This window comes from Cryptomeria japonica, chromosome 3 (assembly GCF_030272615.1).
Source record: "Cryptomeria japonica chromosome 3, Sugi_1.0, whole genome shotgun sequence".
NCBI classification, from domain to species: domain Eukaryota; kingdom Viridiplantae; phylum Streptophyta; class Pinopsida; order Cupressales; family Cupressaceae; genus Cryptomeria; species Cryptomeria japonica.
The window spans coordinates 139,207,668-139,228,011 of NC_081407.1; positions in this window are offsets into that span (position 1 = coordinate 139,207,668).

A 20,344-nucleotide genomic window follows, 5' to 3' on the forward strand; every position below is an offset into this window, starting at 1 on the left:
CTTCAAGCCTGTGTAGCTCAACTAGTGACATTGTGTGATGAGTTAGCATTGCAATGAAGAACAGATCATGTTGCCACGTCAGCCTTGTGCGCGTGAAGGATCTTGCATGAAGGAGATTATTCCTATCTACCTCGGGAATGTGTGAAGTCTGTAAAATGGTGATAACATGTGATGGGTTATCAGCCGCCATGAAATCGGTGAAAATGGACGATGGAGAATGTCTTGAGATTGGATCAAGACTGTTGCAAATAATGCAGTGTTCTCAATGGTTAGGATTGAACCATTTGAATTCCTTAACCTAACAAGTTTAGGGTTTAGGGTTTATGCTATTGACCTATTTGTTTTCTTATAAGGTTGATGTTGTGTCTCTTTCTGAGGTTTTTGGCAAAATTTGTGTGTGTGTATCCAAGAGAAGGGATATGTGATTCTTGCCAGACCAAAAGGAGAGAAGTGATACTTGCAGAGTATAAGTGCAGAAGGTGAAGATGAGCTTAAGAAGATCTACATTGGCATTGAGTGCTATTACTAGATCATTGTAACACCTGTTGATCTCTAACCACCTCAACAATTGGAAAATCCCTTAACGGGGTAGCCTTAATCGGCTTGCTGTAAATCCTTTAACAGGGTAATTCAAAGCTATTGAGTTTGAAATCCTTTAGCTATTGAGTTCTTCAAATCCTCTAACAAAGTAACCTTTAACAAGGTTTAACCCTTAACTAGGTATGTAGCCATCCCTTAACTAGGTGATCTCTAACAGGATTGATTCCTAGCAGAACCTATTGTAATGTCTCTAACCGAACAAGGCTCCTAACAGATCGGACTTCTAAAGAGTTCAAAAATAGCTTGTGGGTATTCATCCCCACCGTGGTTTTTCCTAGTTGGGTTTCCACGTGAAAAATATGTGTGTCATGCGTGATGCTTTGCTATTGTCTGTCAAGCATATGATGGTTCTGTGTTTTATGCATGTCAATAAAACATGTTGAACTAGCTGTTATTATAATCTGATGATAGATTACTTGTTTATGCATAAGGGAGAAATGGTAGGTTAGTCTTGAGGTGAGTGAAAAGCTAAGTGAGTAACCGGTTAATGCTTGTCTCGGTCATTCTTAGTTTTACCGGTTGCACTCTGTTTCAAACCGGTGTCACTATTTGCCAGTCACTTGAAGTGTCTACTGTCAGACCGGTTTAGGACTGTATTTTTGTCTGTACTGATTCACCATCCCCTCTTAGTATCGGGTTAGTACTATCAGTTCATCATTGAGTTATCAATTGGTATCAGAGCATCGTCCAGGTCCTCTGTGCTATAAGCTTAACCGCTGGAGGTAAAGATCCCAATCTAATGATGAAGAGGGAAGGTCCAAAGTTTAACAGAGAAAATTTCAGTATATGGAAAGACAGAATGAAGATATACATCAGAAGTATGGGTTCTCAATAGTGGAGCTATGTTGAGACTGCCTATGTTGCTCCTACCGGTACCCTTACTGATGACCAAAAGAGAGAGATGCAGGAGAATGGGCAAGTCATGGAAGCCCTAATTAGTAGTTTATCTGACATTGAGTTTATTGATGTTTAGGATAAGGTAAATCCCAAAGAGGTATGGGATACTCTTGAAAATATATATGGCGGTGATGAGCATGTAAAACAGGCTAAGGAATAAATCCTTAAAGGGAAGTTTGAAGATATGTGGATGGTTGAAGGTGAGACCATTCAACAGTATGGAATAAGAATAAAAACCATTGTTGGAGATATCAAGAGTGCAAGTGGTAAAATAGAAGATGCCACTATGGTAAGCAAAGTCTTGAGATCCCTATTGCTGGTCTATGCAATAAGGGTTGCTGCTATTCAAGAGCTAAGATCAATAGACAAGACCAAGGTATCCCTGGACTCCATCATAGAAAAGTTGACAGCCTATGAGCTAAATAGTTTTGATGGCAGTGATTAAAAGACTGAATTAGCTTTTAAAGCTTCTGCAATACCATCCAGAAAAGGAAAAGAAGCTAGCACTAGTGGTGAACCAAGACAGGGCAGAGAAATAGATGATGAGGAGATTCTGATGGCATTTGAAGCTCTCCTTTCCAGGAAACTTCCTAAAGGAACTGGCAAATACAGAGGTAAGCTACCTTTGAAATACTTTTCTTGTAACCGGATATGACATATTGTTGTAAATTGTCCTAATGGCGACAACAAGGACAACTCGGAAAGGTTCAAGAAATTCAAAGGAGGAAACCAGAGAAACTGTTTTGTGGTAGTTGATGAAGGTGTCACAGATGAAGAATAAGAGGATGAAGAAAATGAAGATATTGTGTTTGTTGCTATCAAGGAAGATGTGTCAGATAAGAAGGCTCTTGTCTCCCGGTTTGATAATTCCAATGAGTGGATCATTGACAGTGGCTATTCTCACCATATGACTGGTGACCGAAGCAAGTTTCTATCCTTGGAGGAGTATGATGGTGGTGTGGTTTTCTTTGGCAATGATGCACCATGCATGGTCAAAGGTAGAGGGTCCATCTCTCTGAATGGAAAGAGTAGTGCTGACAATGTGTATTGGGTTGATAGTCTTATACACAACCTTCTGAGTGTTGCCCAGCTAAATGACAGTGGCCTCACTTTGGAATTGAAGAATGGAGTTTGCAGAATCAAAGGAAAGAATGGTGAATTGGTGGCCACCGATATGCAGACCAAAGGTAACCTATTTCATCTGAATGCAAATATAAGTACATGTCTTATGGCTAAATTTGATGATAGTTGGATATGGCATAAGAGACTATGCCATGTAAACTTTGATAACATTGCAAAGGCTAGTAAGATCAAGGCAGTTAGAGGGTTGCTAGTGCTGAGAAAACTGGATAATACCTTGTGCAGAGAGTGTCAATTAGGGAAAATGTCTTCCTCAACCTTTAAAGGTAAATCTTTCACTGCTGACAACTTGCTTGATCTTGTGCATGCTGATTTGTGTGGTCCTAGGAAAACTAGAAGTGTGCAGGGTGATAGGTACTTCATGATTCTCACTGATGACTGCTCAAGAATGATGTGGGTCACATTCTTGAAAGACAATTCTGAAGCCTTTATAAGGTTCAAAGCTTTCAGAGCATTAGTGGAGAAGGAAAGCAGTAAAAGAATCAAGTGCCTGAGAACTGATCAAGGAGGGGAATTCACTTCTGGTGAATTCAACAAGTACTGTGAAGAACATGGCATCAAGAGGCAATTGTCTGCCCCCTGGACTCCATAGTAGAATGGCCTAGTAGAGAGGAATAACTAGATTGTGGTTGAAGTAGCTAGAACCATGTTGATTCAAGGAAAGATAGCTCACACCTTTTGGAGAGAAGCGGTGAGCACTACAGTCTACACAATGAATCGGGTACTCATCAAGAAAGGTTAGGATAAAACTCCTTATGAGTATTGGACCAGTAAGACACCTGTGGTTAGCTACTTTAGAGTGTTTGGTAGCAAATGTTACATCAAGAGGAGTGAACACCAAAGAAAATTTGATGCGAAATGTGATGAGGGAATATTCCTAAGATATTCCACCAAGAGCAAAGCTCTCAAGTGTTTCAACAATAGGACTCAGAGAATTATGGAAAGCATCAATGTAAGAGTTGATGAAACCTCTGAGAAAACTAAAGAAACTGGCAGTGAGCAAGCGGTAAACAAACTGGTTGCAACCTTCTGGGAACTAGTTGATAGCCAACCAAGTACTAGTAACAATGTTCCTACACCAGCAAATGTAGATGCTGATACTGATGGAGATGAGGATGAAGAAGAAAAGCAAGAGGAATCTATTAAGACAATTCCTCGGTATGTCAAGATGAATCATGATCCTAAGCATATCATAGGAGATAAGGATGTAGGAATCCTTACAAGAAGAAACGTCAGAGAAAACTCATGTATGATCTCTGAATTTGAGCCTAAAACATTCAAAGAGGCACATAAAGATGAAGACTAGATCAAGGTAATGGAAGAGGAAATTGACCAAATAGAGAAAAATGGTACATGGTCTTTGGTACCTAGACCGGAGCATAAAATGTCATTGGTACCAAATGGGTCTTCAGAAATAAGCTGAATGAGGATGGCACAGTGAGTAGAAAAAAAGCCAGATTGGTATGCAAAGGATATGCTCAAGAAGAAGGAGAAGACTATGGAGAAACCTTTTCTCCTGTAGCCAAATTGGAAGGGGTCTGTATGCTTCTTGCATATGCAACTTTTAAAGGTTTCAAAGTATATCAAATAGATGTAAAATCTGCATTCCTAAATGGTGTACTTGAAGAGGAGGTGTATATTGAGCAACCAGATGGGTTTTCCCTATCTGAAGACAATGACATGGTATGTAGGCTACATAAAGCCTTATATGGACTAAAGCAGGTACCCAGGGCATGGTATGAACGTTTGCATTCCCATCTTGTGAAGATTGGATTTGAGAGAACAAGTGAAGATAGTAATATCTACTTGAAGTCTAAAGGAGATAAGATCCTGATCTGTGAGGTATTTGTTGATGACATTATCTTTGGTGGAGATGACAATATGAGTCATGAGTTTGCAGATGAGATGAAGAAAGAATTTGAAATGTCACTCATAGGGGAGATTAATTCTTCATTGGACTGTAGATCTAGCAGATGAAGGATGGAATCTTTATCACTCAATCCAAGTATGTCAAAGAGGTGTTGAAGACCTTTGGCATGGAAGATAGCAAACCAGTTGGTACACCGATGGTGACCAGTTGTAAACTATCCAAAGAGGATGACTTAGCATTGGTTAATGAGAAGGAATACCGATCAATCATTGGTAAATTGCATTATGTAGTGCATAACAGACCAGATATTGTAGAAGTTGAGAAAGCCAACTTCACAGACCCCGAAGATCACCTGCATGCAAATAACCTGTCACAGAAAGAAGAGATGGAGACAAACAAGCAAGGGTGCTCTGAAAGCTGAAAAAATGTATTCATCCGAGAGAGAGATAAATTACAATGATGAATCCTTATAAAAGGATATTGTGCAACCCTAAAAGAAACCCTAATAGGTAGACATTTAATAATTAATATAATTATTAAATGTCACAAATGCAAACTAAAGTGAAATCTTAAGAGAGGAATAAAGGTAATTTAATCAACATGATTAAATTAAAACCTTTACTCTAACACCCCCCCTTAAGATGAGCAAAAGTGCAGTTACAAACATGTACAAGAAAGAAAAGGCAACTACAATGCAAGAAAGTAAACTTGGGTCTCGGCAACAAGGCCTGATCAGGTACCCAATTACAACCAAATCTCTGTAAAGTGGAGAAATAGAGAAAACCTCATGGGAAAAACTCTACTCCAAAAAGAGATGAAAGAAATAAATGCACTAATAACAGAACGATAGGAGGTGGATAACATGATACCCCCCATAGACAACTTTTATCATATAAGTACATATACAATGGTCTCCAGAGGAGAAAAAGTAAGAGACTAGAAGCCCCCCCCACAATGAAGAAACTCCTGTCGCACATATGGATGCCTGAGGTAGAATCCAGAAAGAGATCTTGAAGCGGCATATAATATTCCTCCCCTTGGGAAGAAATGGATCCAAAGGACGAAGATGAAGAAACCCTATGAAGAGAGAAGAATCAATATGTCTCAAGATGTGTGCCATAATAGGATATTGAAGAATCCCTTTGTCTGAACTGAAACAAAAGATGTCAAATCCAAACTAAACTGAAGACTCAAAAATTGCAACCTCTGAATGCATAGATGATGGTGGGCTAACAGCTGGAATATGGTTGTCAACAAAGAGGAGCTGAAAATCCTCAAAGTAATCCTCCAAGTCTGTAATATAGGACTCTACAAACAAAGACGAAATGCCTGCAAGATAAGAATCCCAAGTAGCCATGTCTGAAAGATGTATGATGTCCTGCTTAGCTGAATCAATAGGAGACAAAGAAGAGGCAATATCAAACTGATCATGAACAAAAGGAGATGATGTTGATACATGTATAATCTCAGTCTGAAGAGTAGGAACTGTGAGACAATCCTCTGATTCATCGGAGTATGTAAGGGTGTCTAAATATTGAAGTTCCTTTAAAGTATCATGATCAAAAGGTGTGTTATCTCTCCAACCAATGGGTACAAGACAATCTGAAGCAGGATCCTTTGGGAATGGAGAAAGACTAGGGTCTCCATAGATCTCCCAAAGACGTGTCCAAAGGGAGTGAGGACAATCAATACCCGATATAGCCCACACAGTGTCAAAATCAACACTAGACAAAATAACTCCTACTATGTGATTTCTAATGATATCCCAAGTTAGTTTTCCCTCTAAAGCTGCTGGTTCAGGTATGAGATCATACAAATAAGGCAAAATATTAAGCCACCTACAGTGTGTAAGTATGCCCTTTGCCCATGACTCATAATTACCCCGTTCTAGAAATACAACTGAAGGGTGAGTAGAAAAACCCATGATAACTCTTCAAATTAACAAATCTGAGACTAAATGACTTTAATACTGATAAAGCAGATCAAATAAAGCCATCCCACCCAAACAAATCATTTCCAAGTCTGAAACGTCCAAGTAAATTGACAGATGTGTGAAAACACAAAGTACTGAATAAAATGTACCTGGTGTAGATTCTAGAAAAATAAATGATAGATCTGGAAAGAGCACAGAAACTCCTTTCCAACACCTATTCGTTTGCAAAAAATGGAGTCTGTATGCAAAAGATATGGCTCCTGGAGTGCAAAAAAATTGTTCTGACTTTGACTGGCAAAAAACACTACAAAACGGAAAAATCAGAGAAAAAGACCTACATCAATTAGATCAGGCTCGGAACCAGCTTTCCAACACCTATTTCCATTCAAAAATCCAAGCTAAAATGCCCGAGTTATGCCCAATTTCGTGAAGGTAGGTTGAAAGGTAAAAAAAATTCACAGCCCTCAAGGGCTAAGACCTTCGGTCCCTGGTCACATGACCGACCAGGGGGCTAGCGCACTGGCGGCTGTGGTGGAGCAGGGGTGGCGGCAGCCAAATGGTGGTGCACAGGCGGGGTGCGGGCTAGGTGCAGGTGGCGCTCGGGCGACGCGTGGTCTGCGGTCTGCGCCGGCGGCGCGGCGGTGGCTGCCAGGCCGCGGTCGGTGGTTACCGCCGGCGGCGGCGGCGGGGTAGTGGCCGCTGGGCGGCGCGTGCCTCTGCCAATGGCTGCGCCCATGAAAAATTAAAAAACTACGTTTTTTAATTTTTATTTTTATTTTTTTGAAATTTTTGTCTCAAACTTCGTGCCCTGGGGCCGTACGGCCTTGGGGCATAAAAAAATTTGCCTTCTGGAGCAACTATGTCCAAATCGGATGAATTTTATATGGAAATAGAGGTTTTTGGGTGCTACGAGCGCAACGGTGAGGTCCGTTTAGGCTCAAAGTGCACCAAAAAAAAATACCCCCTATTCCAAAATAAAAAACAAAAGACAAACACAGATCTGATGCAACCAAAACTTGAAAGTCAGATCTAACCCTCGTAGCTCCAAATTCTTCAGAAGACGAACAGGAAGCAACAGGTCTGGAGCTTTGATACCATGTAGAAGTTGAGAAAGCCAACTTCATAGATCCCGAAGATCACCTGCATGCAAATAACCTGTCACAGAAAGAAGAGATGGAGACAAACAAGCAAGGGTGCTCTGAAAGCTGAAAAAATGTATTCATTCGAGAGAGAGATAAATTACAATGATGAATCCTTATAAAAGGATATTGTGCAACCCTAAAAGAAACTCTAATAGGTAGACATTTAATAATTAATATAATTATTAAATGTCACAAATGCAAACTAAAGTGAAATCTTAAGAGACGAATAAAGGTAATTTAATCAACATGATTAAATTAAAACCTTTACTCTAACAGATATTGCACATGCAGTTGGCATTACTGCAAGGTTCTAGAAAAGTCCAAGAGAATCCCACTTGGTTGCAGTCAAGCGGATTCTTAGGTATCTGAAGGGAACTGTTGACTATGGATTGTGGTATCCATATAGCAAGGATTTCAACTTGAAAGTATTCACAGATGTTGATTGGGCTGGTAATGTAGATGACCAGAAGAGCACAACTGGTGGTGCATTCTTCCTTGGTGGTAGATTGGTCTCATGGATGAGTAATAAGCAGAGTTGTATCTCTCAGTCTACAGCGGAAGCAGAGTATGTTGCAGTTTTCATGAACTGCACTCAAACAATTTGGATGAAGCATTTATTGAATGGCTTCAAAGTTCCTATATCTGAACCGGTAAGTATATTTTGTGACAATACTAGTGCAATCAATATCTCTAAGAATCCAGTTTTACATTCTAGAATCAAGCACTTTGAGCTTAAGTATCATTTCTTAAGGGAAAAGGTTCAAAACAAAGAGATTGCGTTGGATCATGTTTCCAGTAGGGAGTAGTTAGCAGACATATTCACCAAGCCTCTCCCAAAGACTACATTTATGTACTTAAGAGGTGAATTAGGGGTATTGCCCCTTCAGGAGGTGAACTAAAGGTATATACTCCACATTAGTCAGGTATAACATAGTCAAATTTTTTTTCAGGATTGATGTGTTGAAGGATGCTACTAGGGGAGCAACATAATGGAACAGGGTGTTGAAATATGACGACTGATCAACAAAGTACTGTACACTTAGCACGTATCCTCGTGGGGGTCCAAGGCTAGGCTGGGCCCTAGGCAGGGGTTTGGGGGCGGTAGCCCCTGAGAAAAGCAGGGGTTCGGGGGCAGCAGCCCTCAAGAAAAATTTTTTTGCCATTTTTGTTGATGAAAACTGACATTGTAATAAAACCCTAAAAAAGGCCGACTTTGTTTTGTTGCCCTAAAAACGCATGTTATAAGCGGCTGGGATGCTTAAGGCATTGTAAGGTTGATGTACTACTTTTGCTGGATAATAAGAAAGATTGGACGATTGTGTATGGTGGACGTAACCCATTCTGGGTGAACCACGTTAAATCTCTGTGTTATCTATGTCCTATTTTATTTCTTTATCTTTTGTATTTAAATCTGCATATAATTGTTAGTTCATATTTGTTTCGGATCGGCTTGAAACCCTAACAATTGGTATCAGAGCGAGGTTTTCTGTAAATTGGCAGGACTTTCAGATTTGAGTGGGAGCAATGGAGGATTCCAAATTCAAGGTCGAAAAGTTTAATAGCCAGAATTATCAGCTATGGAAAATGCAGATGGAGGATTACTTGTATCAAAAGGATTTGTGGAGGCCATTGGAAGGAAAGGCAAAGAAACCAACCACAATATCAGATGAAGAGTGGGACATTTTAGATAGAAAGGCACTGGGATCCATTCAATTGTGCCTTGCATCGTCTGTAGCATTCAATATAACAGAAGCAAAAATGACTGTAGATTTGATGGCAACATTGGCTAAGTTGTATGAGAAACACTCGGCTTCGAATAAGGTATTTCTTATGAAGCGTTTGTTTAATTTGAAAATGAGTGAGGGAGGATCTGTAGCGGAGCACTTAAATGAATTTAATACAATTACCAGTCAATTGTCTTCGATAAAAATTACCTTTGCAAAAGAGGTTAGGGCTCTCTTGATTTTATGTTTTTTGCCAGAAAGCTGGAATAGCTTGGTTATGGCTGTAAGTAACTTTGTCTCTGGTAAAAATACTTTGGTATTTGATGATATTGTTGGTGTTATCCTAAGCGAGGAAATGCGAAGGAAAAGCACAGGTGAGACTTCAACATCATCGAGTAGTGTTTTGAATGTGGAGAACAGAGGAAGATCAAAGGAAAGAGGAAAAGGCCCTGGGAATAAGAAGTCACGAGGGAAGTCAAAGAAAGGACGCTCTCTATCTAGAGGAAAGAAAGATTGCTGGTACTGCGGAAAGCCTGGTCATCTAAAGAAAGATTGTTGGTCTCAGAAAAACAAAGAAGGAGACAAAAATGAAAATGACAGTAAGGAAGCTAATATTGCAAGTAATACTTTACAAGATGCTTTAATCTTATGTTTGGATAATGTTAATGATTCCTGGGTAATAGATTCTGGGGCTTCATTTCATGCTACACCCCATAAAAAATATTTTCTAGATTATGTTCAAGGTGATTTTGGACAGGTATATTTGGGTGATGATGAGCCCTATCAAATTATTGGAAAAGGAAAGATAAAGATCAAGTTGCAGAATGGTAATGATTGGTTTCTGTAGGAGGTAAGACATGTTCCTAATTTAAGAAGAAATTTAATTTCTGCAGGGTAACTAGGTAGTGAAGGTTGCATAGTTACCTTCTCAGACAGTATGTGGAAGGTCACTAAAGGATCATTAGTAGTAGCTAAAGGTGTGAAGGTAGGCACCTTATATCTATGTACTGGTAACACTTACTCTACCTTAGCTACTACAGATAAAGTTACTGCAGGGACAACAACAATAAATGTTGCAAGAACAGATTCGATAATGTGGCACCATAGGCTTAGGCACATGAGTGAGAAAGGGATGAAAATCCTTCACTCCAAAAATCTATTGCCAGGACTAAAGAAGATTGATTTAGAGTTCTGTGAAAACTGTGTTAATGGTAAACAGAAAAGAGTCAGATTTCTCAAGGTTGAGAAAGAGAAGAAGAGTGAGAAGTTAGAGCTTGTACATTCAGATGTATGGGGACTGGCTCAGGTATCTTCTCTTGGTGGCTCTTATTATTATGTTATTTTTATTGATGACTCAACCAGAAAAACATGGGTATATTTCCTAAAACAAAAATTAGATATTTTTGAAACTTTTAAGAAATGGAAAGCTTTGGTTGAGAATGAGACAGGAAAAAAGTTGAAGTGTCTCAAATCGGATAATGGAGATGAGTATTGCAGCAAAGCATTTGAAGATTACTGTTCCTTAAATGGGATTCGAAAGTAGAAGACAGTTCCAAGAACTCCATAGGAAAATGGTGTTTCAGAGAGAATGAATAGGACCATCATGGAACGTGCGAGGAGCATGAGATTGCATGCTGGATTGCCCTTACATTTTTGGGCAGATGTTGTACATACTGTTGTCTATTTGATAAATAGAGGACCTTCAACCCCTTTGGATGGTGGTATTCCAGAGGAGGCATGGACTGGTAAAAAGGTAAATTATTCTTTTCTAAAAACTTTTGGTTGCGAAGCTTTTGTCCATGTTGATAAAGAAAACAGAACCAAGCTTGATGCTAAATCTCAGAAATGTACCTTCATTGGATATGGGATAGATGAATATGGCTATCGGTTATGGGATTTTGAAAATAAGAAAATAATTAGAAATAGAGATGTTATATTCAATGAGAAGGTTGTGTATAAAGAACAGATGGAGGAAAAGAAGCATGAATAGGACAAACAAGAATATGTGGTGTTGGATGAGATTCCTGAAAATGAAATGCCACAGGTACCTGATGCTCAGCAACAACAGATTGTCCCACAAACTCCTGCAAGTGTTAGACATTCTACGAGGACAAGTAGACCCCCTGAAAGATTTTCTCCTTCTTTGTATTCTATTTTATTAACGGATTCTAGTGAACCAAAAGAATATGAAGAAGTAATGCAGGTGGATGCCAAACAACAGTGGCAACTAGGCATGAAAGAGGAGATGGACTCCTTGATGAAAAATAAGACTTGGGACTTAGTCCCTTTACCTGCAGAAAAAAGAGCCTTGCCTAACAAATGGGTTTATCGGCTGAAGGAGGAGGAAGGAGGTCAGAAAAGATATAAGGCCAGACTTGTGGTAAAAGGTTTTGCACAGAAAAAGGGTATAGATTATGATGAAATATTTTCTCCAGTTGTAAAAATGACTTCAATTAGAACTGTACTTAGTCTTGTGGCTGTAGATGATTTACATCTTGAACAATTAGATGTCAAAATAGCTTTTCTCCATGGAGATTTGGAGGAGGAAATTTACATGTTGCAACCACAGGGATATGAGGTCAAAGGTAAGGAGAACTTGGTGTGCAGGTTGAAGAAAAGTCTGTATGGCCTAAAGCAAGCACCCCGACAATGGTATTTAAAATTTAATAGTTTCATGGCTGAACACGATTATCATAGATGTCATTCTGATGATTGTGTATATTTTAAGAGATTTGATAATGGCAATTATATTATCCTTTTGCTTTATGTTGATGACATGCTTGTTGCTGGGTCTAACATGCAACATATAAATGATCTTAAACAGAAATTAGCCAGGTCATTTGCTATGAAGGATTTGGGTGCAGCTAAGCAAATTCTCGGTATGAGGATTACACAGGACAGGAAAAATAGAACTTTGAATTTGTCCCAAAGTGAGTATATAAAGAAGGTGTTGAAAAGATTTAACATGCAGGATGCAAAAGCAGTTAGTACACCTTTGGCTAGTCATTTCAAATTGACTAAGGAGATGTGCCCAAAGGCACAGGAAGAGGTTAATAAAATGTCTAACATCCCATATTCATCAGCTGTTGGCAGTCTGATGTATGCAATGGTATGCACAAGGCCAGATATTGCACATGCAGTGGGAGTTGTAAGCAGGTTTATGAGTAATCCGGGTATGGAACATTGGAATGCTGTGAAATGGATTCTTCGGTATTTGAAAGGAACTGCTACGAAGGCATTATGTTTCAAAGGATCTAATGCTGCTCTAAGTGGATTTGTTGACTCTGATCTGGCAGGTGATATTGATTCACGGAGGAGTACTATAGGGTATGTTTTTACTATAGGGGGAACTATAGTCAGTTGGATTTCTAGGTTGCAAAAGGTTGTTGCACTTTCAACCACTGAAGCTGAGTATGTTGCTGCTACAGAAGCCAGCAAAGAGATGATTTGGTTGCAATGTTTTCTAAAGGAATTGGGTCAGACACAAGAGGATAGCCCATTGTATACTGATAGCCAGAGTGCCATTCATCTTGCGAAGAACTCTGCTTTTCATTCAAGGACAAAGCACATTCAGCTTAGGTACCACTTCATCCGGACTATTTTGGAGGAGGGTCAGTTACAGCTTAAGAAGATTCACACAAGTGAGAATCCTGCTGATATGTTCACAAAGGCATTTCCACAGGAGAAGCTGATTTCTTCATCAGTTTCTGTTGGTCTTCTTGATTGATAATTGTGGAATTTATACCAGTCAAGTCCTAGTGTTTTATCCAGCGGATGTTGCATGTACAGTGGTGTCGTGTAGTTTCAGTCTCCAAGTGGGAGATTGTTCAGTGTGGAGCTTGATCAGTCTCCAAGTGGGAGATATTTGAAATATGGTGACTGATCAGCAAAGTACTGTACACTCAGCACGTATCCTTGTTGGGGTCCGAGGCCAGGCCGGGCCCCGGGCAGGGGTTCGGGGGTGGCAGCCCCCGAGAAAAGTGGGGGTTCGGGGGCGACAACCTTCGAGAAAAATTCTTTTGCTGTTTTTGTTGATGAAAACTGACATTGTAATAAAACCCTAAAAAAGGCCGACTTTGTTTTGTTGCCCTAAAAATGCATGTTATAAGTGGCTGGGATGCTTAAGGCATTGTAAGGTTGATGTACTATTTTTGCTGGATAATAAGAAAGATTGGACGACTGTGTATGGTGGACGTAACCCATTCTGGGTGAACCACGTTAAATCTCTATGTTATCTGTGTCCTATTTTATTTCTTTATCTTTTGTATTTAAATCTGCATATAATTGTTAGTTCATATTTGTTTTGGATCTGCTTGAAACCCTAACACAGGGCAGCTTGTGCCTCCACTTTGGCATTGTTGTCAAAGGGGGAGAAGATGTGAAGCAGAGAAGATATCTACAAAAATTGGGGGAGAAGATGTGAAGTGGAGAGATATCTTTGTATATTGCCATCAATGCCAAAGGGGGAGATTGTTGGCATTATGTGAACCGATATGAGGACATAATGACATTGTATGTTGTCATTGATGTCAATATGTTGAAGAGGTGAGAACCAGCAAATGAGAAAATCAGCATAACACCATGAACCGGCATTTGTGCCAAAGTGAAGCGGTGTGCTTATTCAAGGTGATCCGGTATATGGTTATGGGAACCAGCACATGGAAGCGTTGTATGACTACCGGTTGGTAGTCTCAACTTTAGGGTTTCTGGTTGAAGTGCTTCAAGCCTATGTGGCCCAACCGGTGACATTGTGTGATGAGTTAGCATTGTAACAAAGAACAGATCATGTTGCCATGTTGGCCTTGTGCACGTGAAGGATCTTGCATGAAGGAGATTGTTCCTATCTACCTCACGAATGTGCAAAGTCTATAAAATGGTGATAACATGTGATGGGTTATCAGCCGCCATGAAATAGGTGAAAATGGTCGATGGAGAATGTCTTGAGATTGGATCAAGACTGTTGCAATTAATGTAGTGTTCTCAATAGTCAGGATTGAACCGTTTTAATTCCTTAACCTAACAAGTTCAGGGTTTAGGGTTTATGCTACCGACCTATCTGTTTTCCTATAAGGTTGATGTTGTGTCTCTTTTTGAGGTTGTTGGCAAAAGTTGTGTGTGTGTATCCAAGAGAAGGGATACGTGATTCTTGCCAGACCAAAATGAGAGAAGTGATACCTGCAGAGTGTAAGTGCAGAAGGTGAATATGACCTTAAGAGGATCTGCATTGGCATTGAGTGTTGTTACCAGATCATTGTAATACCTATTGATCTCTAACCACCTCAACAGTTGGAAAATCTCTTAACAAGGTAGCCTTAATCGGCTTGTTGTAAATCCTTTAACAGGGTAATTCAAAGCTATTGAGTTTAAAATCCTTTAGCTATTGAGTTCTTGAAATCCTCTAACAGGTAACCTTTAACAGGGTTTAACCCTTAATCGGGTATTGTAGCCATCCCTTAACCGGGTGATCTCTAACAGGATCGGTTCCTAGCAGAACCTATTGTATGTCTCTAACCGGACAAGGCTCCTAACAGAGCGGACTTCTAAAGAGTTCAAAAATAGCTTGTGGGTATTCATCCCCATCGTGGTTTTTTCCAATTGGGTTTCCACGTGAAAAATGTGTGTCATGTGTGATGCTTTCATCTTGTGATGCTTTGCTATTGTCTATCAAGCATATGATGGTTTTGTGTTTTATGCCTGTCAATAAAACATATTGAACTAGTTGTTATTATAATCTGATGATAGATTACCTGTTTATGCATAAGGGAGAAATGGTAGGGTAGTCTTGAGGTGAGTGAAAAGCTAAGAGAGTAACCGGTTAATGCTTGTCTCAGTCATTCTTAGTTTTACCAGTTGCACTCTATTTCAAACCGATGTCACTGTTTGCCAGTCACTTGAAGTGTCTGTTGTCAGACCAGTTTAGGACTGTATTTTTGGCTGTACTAATTCACCCCCCCCCCTCTCAGTACCGGATTAGTACTTTCATTTCATCATTGAGTTATCGGAAAGATTGCCGCAAATGTCGTTGGAATGTTAGGATTTACCCTGAATCTATGGTCATTGTTGATAATATCCTCCCCCATAATTTCATGAATAGCCCTAACCGATAAATCATCTAAGTGGTTTAAGAGCCTATGCCACCTTTCTGGTTTAACCTTACCCTTAAACACCATCATCCTATTCTCTACCTTAGGAAAAGGCACAATATGTGACTCCATTGATAGCAGACACTACAATTCAAGGAAAGTTTGCATAAAACAAAGGTAGTCCATCCTATTTAATAGCCAAAGCTGGTGCAGATTATTAATGGCAATAAATTCTCACGTTAAGTGAGTAGTCCCTCAAGAAGTATGGGTGATGATGAAGATCTACTTAATCTAGTCACCTTGTAAAGATCATCATAAGTCGCTAGCTACACATGTTAATACTATTATCGAGGGCACTTTATCAAGACCATTACTTGTAAGGGTGGGTATAATATATGACATATTTTATTAATTAAAGGGGCCATTGCATATTATAGTTAGATCATTCCTTTAGCTGTCTCTTTTCTTCCAATATTTCTACCCAATTCTAACCATCCCCTAGGTTTACAATATTATCGACCTTATCGATGCCTTCGCTTTACATACGATTTATAGTCTAATCTTTTAAAGCCTTTGAGAGAGGCAATAGCCCTTCTTATGTGGCCATTTGAATATTTATTAGGTTTAATTCATTCCATAAAATCATAAATAATGATTGCCAAATCTCCATCCATTTCCTATTCTCCGATTATAAGTTTTTTCCTCAGAAGAGACCTTCATTGAGTGTTTGAATTTCTGCCATATTATTAGTTTCTAATCTAAAAGGTTTACTTAAATCTGGAAATTATCGATCCATCCTGTCTATATAAGTATATATGTAAATATATAAATGTATATATATACCCACCATAAGAACAAAGCCATAGATAACAAAACCAACCCATTATCCTATTAAGATCAGCTAAGTTACTATTAATAGTTAGAAGGACTATGTCTAAAAGGAGGTTGTGTCATCCCTTGTTAATACAAACGGATATCCTCTATACCCTTGTTTGAATATTTGTCTATATTTCTCTCAGTTTTACTAATTTACAATTTTTTCTATGACTGCCCTGCTCTCCCAAATCTTGATCTTGCTAAGGATTTGAGATTCTCACCAGGCTCCCTCACTACATAATGTTGTTCCCATCTGCCCCCATATTCACTAGTTCATCTACATGGGAGTTTCCCTCTCTATATATGTGGTTGAATATTGTCTTCATGAATGGTTGGACTAAGTATAGGGCTCTTGTTAGTATTGCATTAAGCCTCTAGTTTGGCATAGATTTTTTTCTTAAAGCATTAATCATAATTGTAAAATCGCCTTCAATGGCTAGTTTCTCCACCTTCATATCTTTACATATGAGAAGCCCTTCCACAAGCGCCATCAACTCATCCATGTTATTAGTCTCAATACCAATTGGTTTTGCTAACCTTGCCACCTCTGTTCCATTTGAATTGTGAAGACAACATCTTATGCCAGCTTGACCTGAGTTACCACATGATGCACCATCGAAGTTGAGCTTGAACCACATGGGGGGGAATATTAAGCCTAGTCCATCTACCCCTCATCTTCTCATCCTAGCAAGTCATCTTAACCATCATTTTTTGTTGATTCATAATCCTATTGTTCACAATTTCAATGATGGCAACCTCAATTTTATTTTTTATATGTTCCCATCTCATCTTCTTATCCTTGAATACGTGTCTATTTTGTTCCTTCCATATCTCACATATAACAATAGAGGGCTCAACTATCCATAGACTACCATACAAACAACTTCTCTTTATGACAGACCAAGCTTGGAACATACTCAAGATGGAATTGGGAAAAGTTGAGCTCCATCCCAACTTGTTGCAAAGCCACATCCAACAATGGTTAGAGAACTTACAAGTCAGTAATATATGATCTACATCCTCCTCTTCCTCTTCACAAAGTGGGCATCTACTTGGTCCCTCATAACCCATTTTTTTAAACATGATAGCTATTAGGATCCTGTTATGTAAAGCCAGCCATGAAAACATGTCAGCCTTAGGTGAATAATTCTTATCCTAGCATAATTCCAGCAGAATATTATTCTTGGGCCTTAACTGTCTCCTAACAAGGTAGTTATACCCATCCTTAGTGTTGTAGTCTCCAGATTTTGAGCCATCCCAAACCAGTTTATCAACCTTAGAGTGAAAGAAAATATTCCTATTTCCAATGATCCTAGTGATATCTTCTTTTTCCCTGTCCAGGATGTTAATGTTAGATAAGGATTTCCATCTCCATCCTTTAGTGATTAAAATTTCCCAATGTTACATATAATAATTTCCTATAAAAATATTGCTTTACCCAAAGTGTGGTATTCTATTTTAAGATGGATCACAAATTTATAAAACATTAAATAGTTTATGCAAGGTGTATAATAAATTTCCCAACAAATCATGGATTCACATGAGATAAAAAACTTCATGGGAAACCCTTTCAAGAAAAAAATCCACTAGATAAAGGCCATTAATAATTGTATTATTAATAAAGATATATCCAATATTATAGGTTATTTTGGCATAGTACCAACCTATAGACCAATAGTATATAACCTCATACTAAGACTTCACACTGTAGGCATCTAAAAATAGTCAAAGCTTGTGGTGTCATACTTTAACATGTCTTTGTGACCTTATTTTAGGGTTTTCGCATCTTAGTAACATTTCTTCTATGTCACATATTCAATCTTTTATCATTTGTTGACATCTTGTCATTCTTCTGCATTTCTTCCCTATTCGATTATGATTCTCTTAAATTTCAATTAGGTCTTGTCAATATCATTTTCTAATTGAGATAAATGGTCATCATCAGCTTATCATGTCAATTGGATGACATCAACCCTAATCGGTGTCAAATTAGGGTTTTGTCCTAAATCTTTATCATTTTCAATCAGTTATCAATCATCCTTGATCAATTGTCAATCATTTTGGATCATTTTGAATCCCTTTCAATCTTCAATTATCACCATCATCAATCTTTAATCAATTTGCAATCGATTCGTCATCGGTCCTTGTCAATCTTTATCAAAGGCAACCTTCATCAAATACACCTTTTATCAATATTTGATCGATTTGTCATTGATCTCAATCAACCATCAATCTTTGTCAATTTTGGATCAATTATTCATTGATCCTTTGTCATTTATCCTTTATCAATCGAATCCTTTGTCATATGTTACCAATTCGTCATTGGTCTTTGTCAATCAATGTCATCTAAATTATCAAGTCCTTGTCAATTATCCTTTTGATCATGATTATTGTCATGTATTCATTGCTTTAATCATGTCAAGACCTAATTTCATTTCTAGTCCATCTTATAAGGTTTGATGATTAATTCATTTGATCCTTTCAAACTCTTTCCTTTAGGTTAAATGAATTTATACATTTATCGTAAGTGTCCTATGTCACAATTAAATTAATTATTTAATTAGCTAATTAGTTTCCCTCCTTTTTTGAGCTAATTAATAAATGAAATTTATTAATTATTGTCACCTAATTTTCTAATTTTCCTTTTCCACCTAATTCTCTCCTAACATTTCCCACTAATTTCTTCTCTAATTTGCCTCCCCTTTTTATGCTCAATTTGTCATTAAATAAATGAGCAAATTTTGAGGATAACTTGTCATAACCAAGTGGTTATTTTCCCTCTCTATCATGTCATAATTGGTGAGCACAATTTGCTCTCATTAATTTGTCATAATTTTTACATAGAAGGTTGTCATATCAATTTTCCATTCAATTATGTCATAATCATGCCAATTTTGAATTCAATTGCCTCTTTCGAATTGCTCATTCCAATTTGATGCCTTCATCAATTTATCTATAAATTGAGCTCTTTTTTCGATCAATGCTAACCATGCTTTGAGTATCATTATGTTGTGATTTTTATCATGTAATAAACTTGCTTTTAACTTGCATTTGTTCTTGTAGGTGAGATCCACACATCCAATTTGAAGGAGAAAGGAGGACAATGGATAATCATGGAGGAGACATCTTTATTGGTTTGCATTTACTTTGATTGTCTTGTCTTCATAACTCTATTGATTGAATTAGGATTTGATTTCATAAGCTTGTTAGGTTTTGTGGCTGCCTCATTATATTCTTTTGATTCTTATTCTTGAATTCCTAGTTACACACACCTTTAGGATATAACACTAACACAAATTTGCATCTATACGATTAAATAGATATAATCATATTCATGGAATATTGACCATCTAATTATTTAATTACCACATAGAATATTAACAATCACATAACCATCTCATGAACATGCCATAATATTGGAAATGACACACATTACACATAACATGATCTTTCAATGTTGACCACCATGCCTAATGAGCTACTATTGCTCACTACTAGTCAAAGGTTGTTGAACTCCATCTCTTAAAGTATGTACATGTCTTCCTATAGCATAGCCAAAAATTTATCATGTATTATAATAATAGAAACAAACACTTAACATATACAAGTTGTATAGTATACCTCTAAGAAACATATAGGACATCATCATGCTTCTAGAAATCACTATATGTACTCCAAAAAATTACAAGTGTACCGAGATTGTCATACACAATTATAGTGGCATAGTTGCAATTATGTATTGTGAGTTATAAAAATGATTTACAACTGGTATTATAGTAACCCTAGACTAATAAGCCACCATGGTAAACTACAACATGTAACTCATTGAAGTATTATAAATATTACCATAAATATTTACCAATCTATAAACAAACAAAGTTTATCAACTTCACCACTAGGAACTAAACCATGAATTCTTTGTGGATGAATACCATACCAAAGTTCCAAGACTACACTCAATAATATAATAAAATACATTAATCACTAAGCAATAAAAAAACCATAAATATAAGAAAACATATTTAACACAAATATTCTACTTTGGAAACCCCTTATGAGAAAATGTGCTTTGAAGGTTG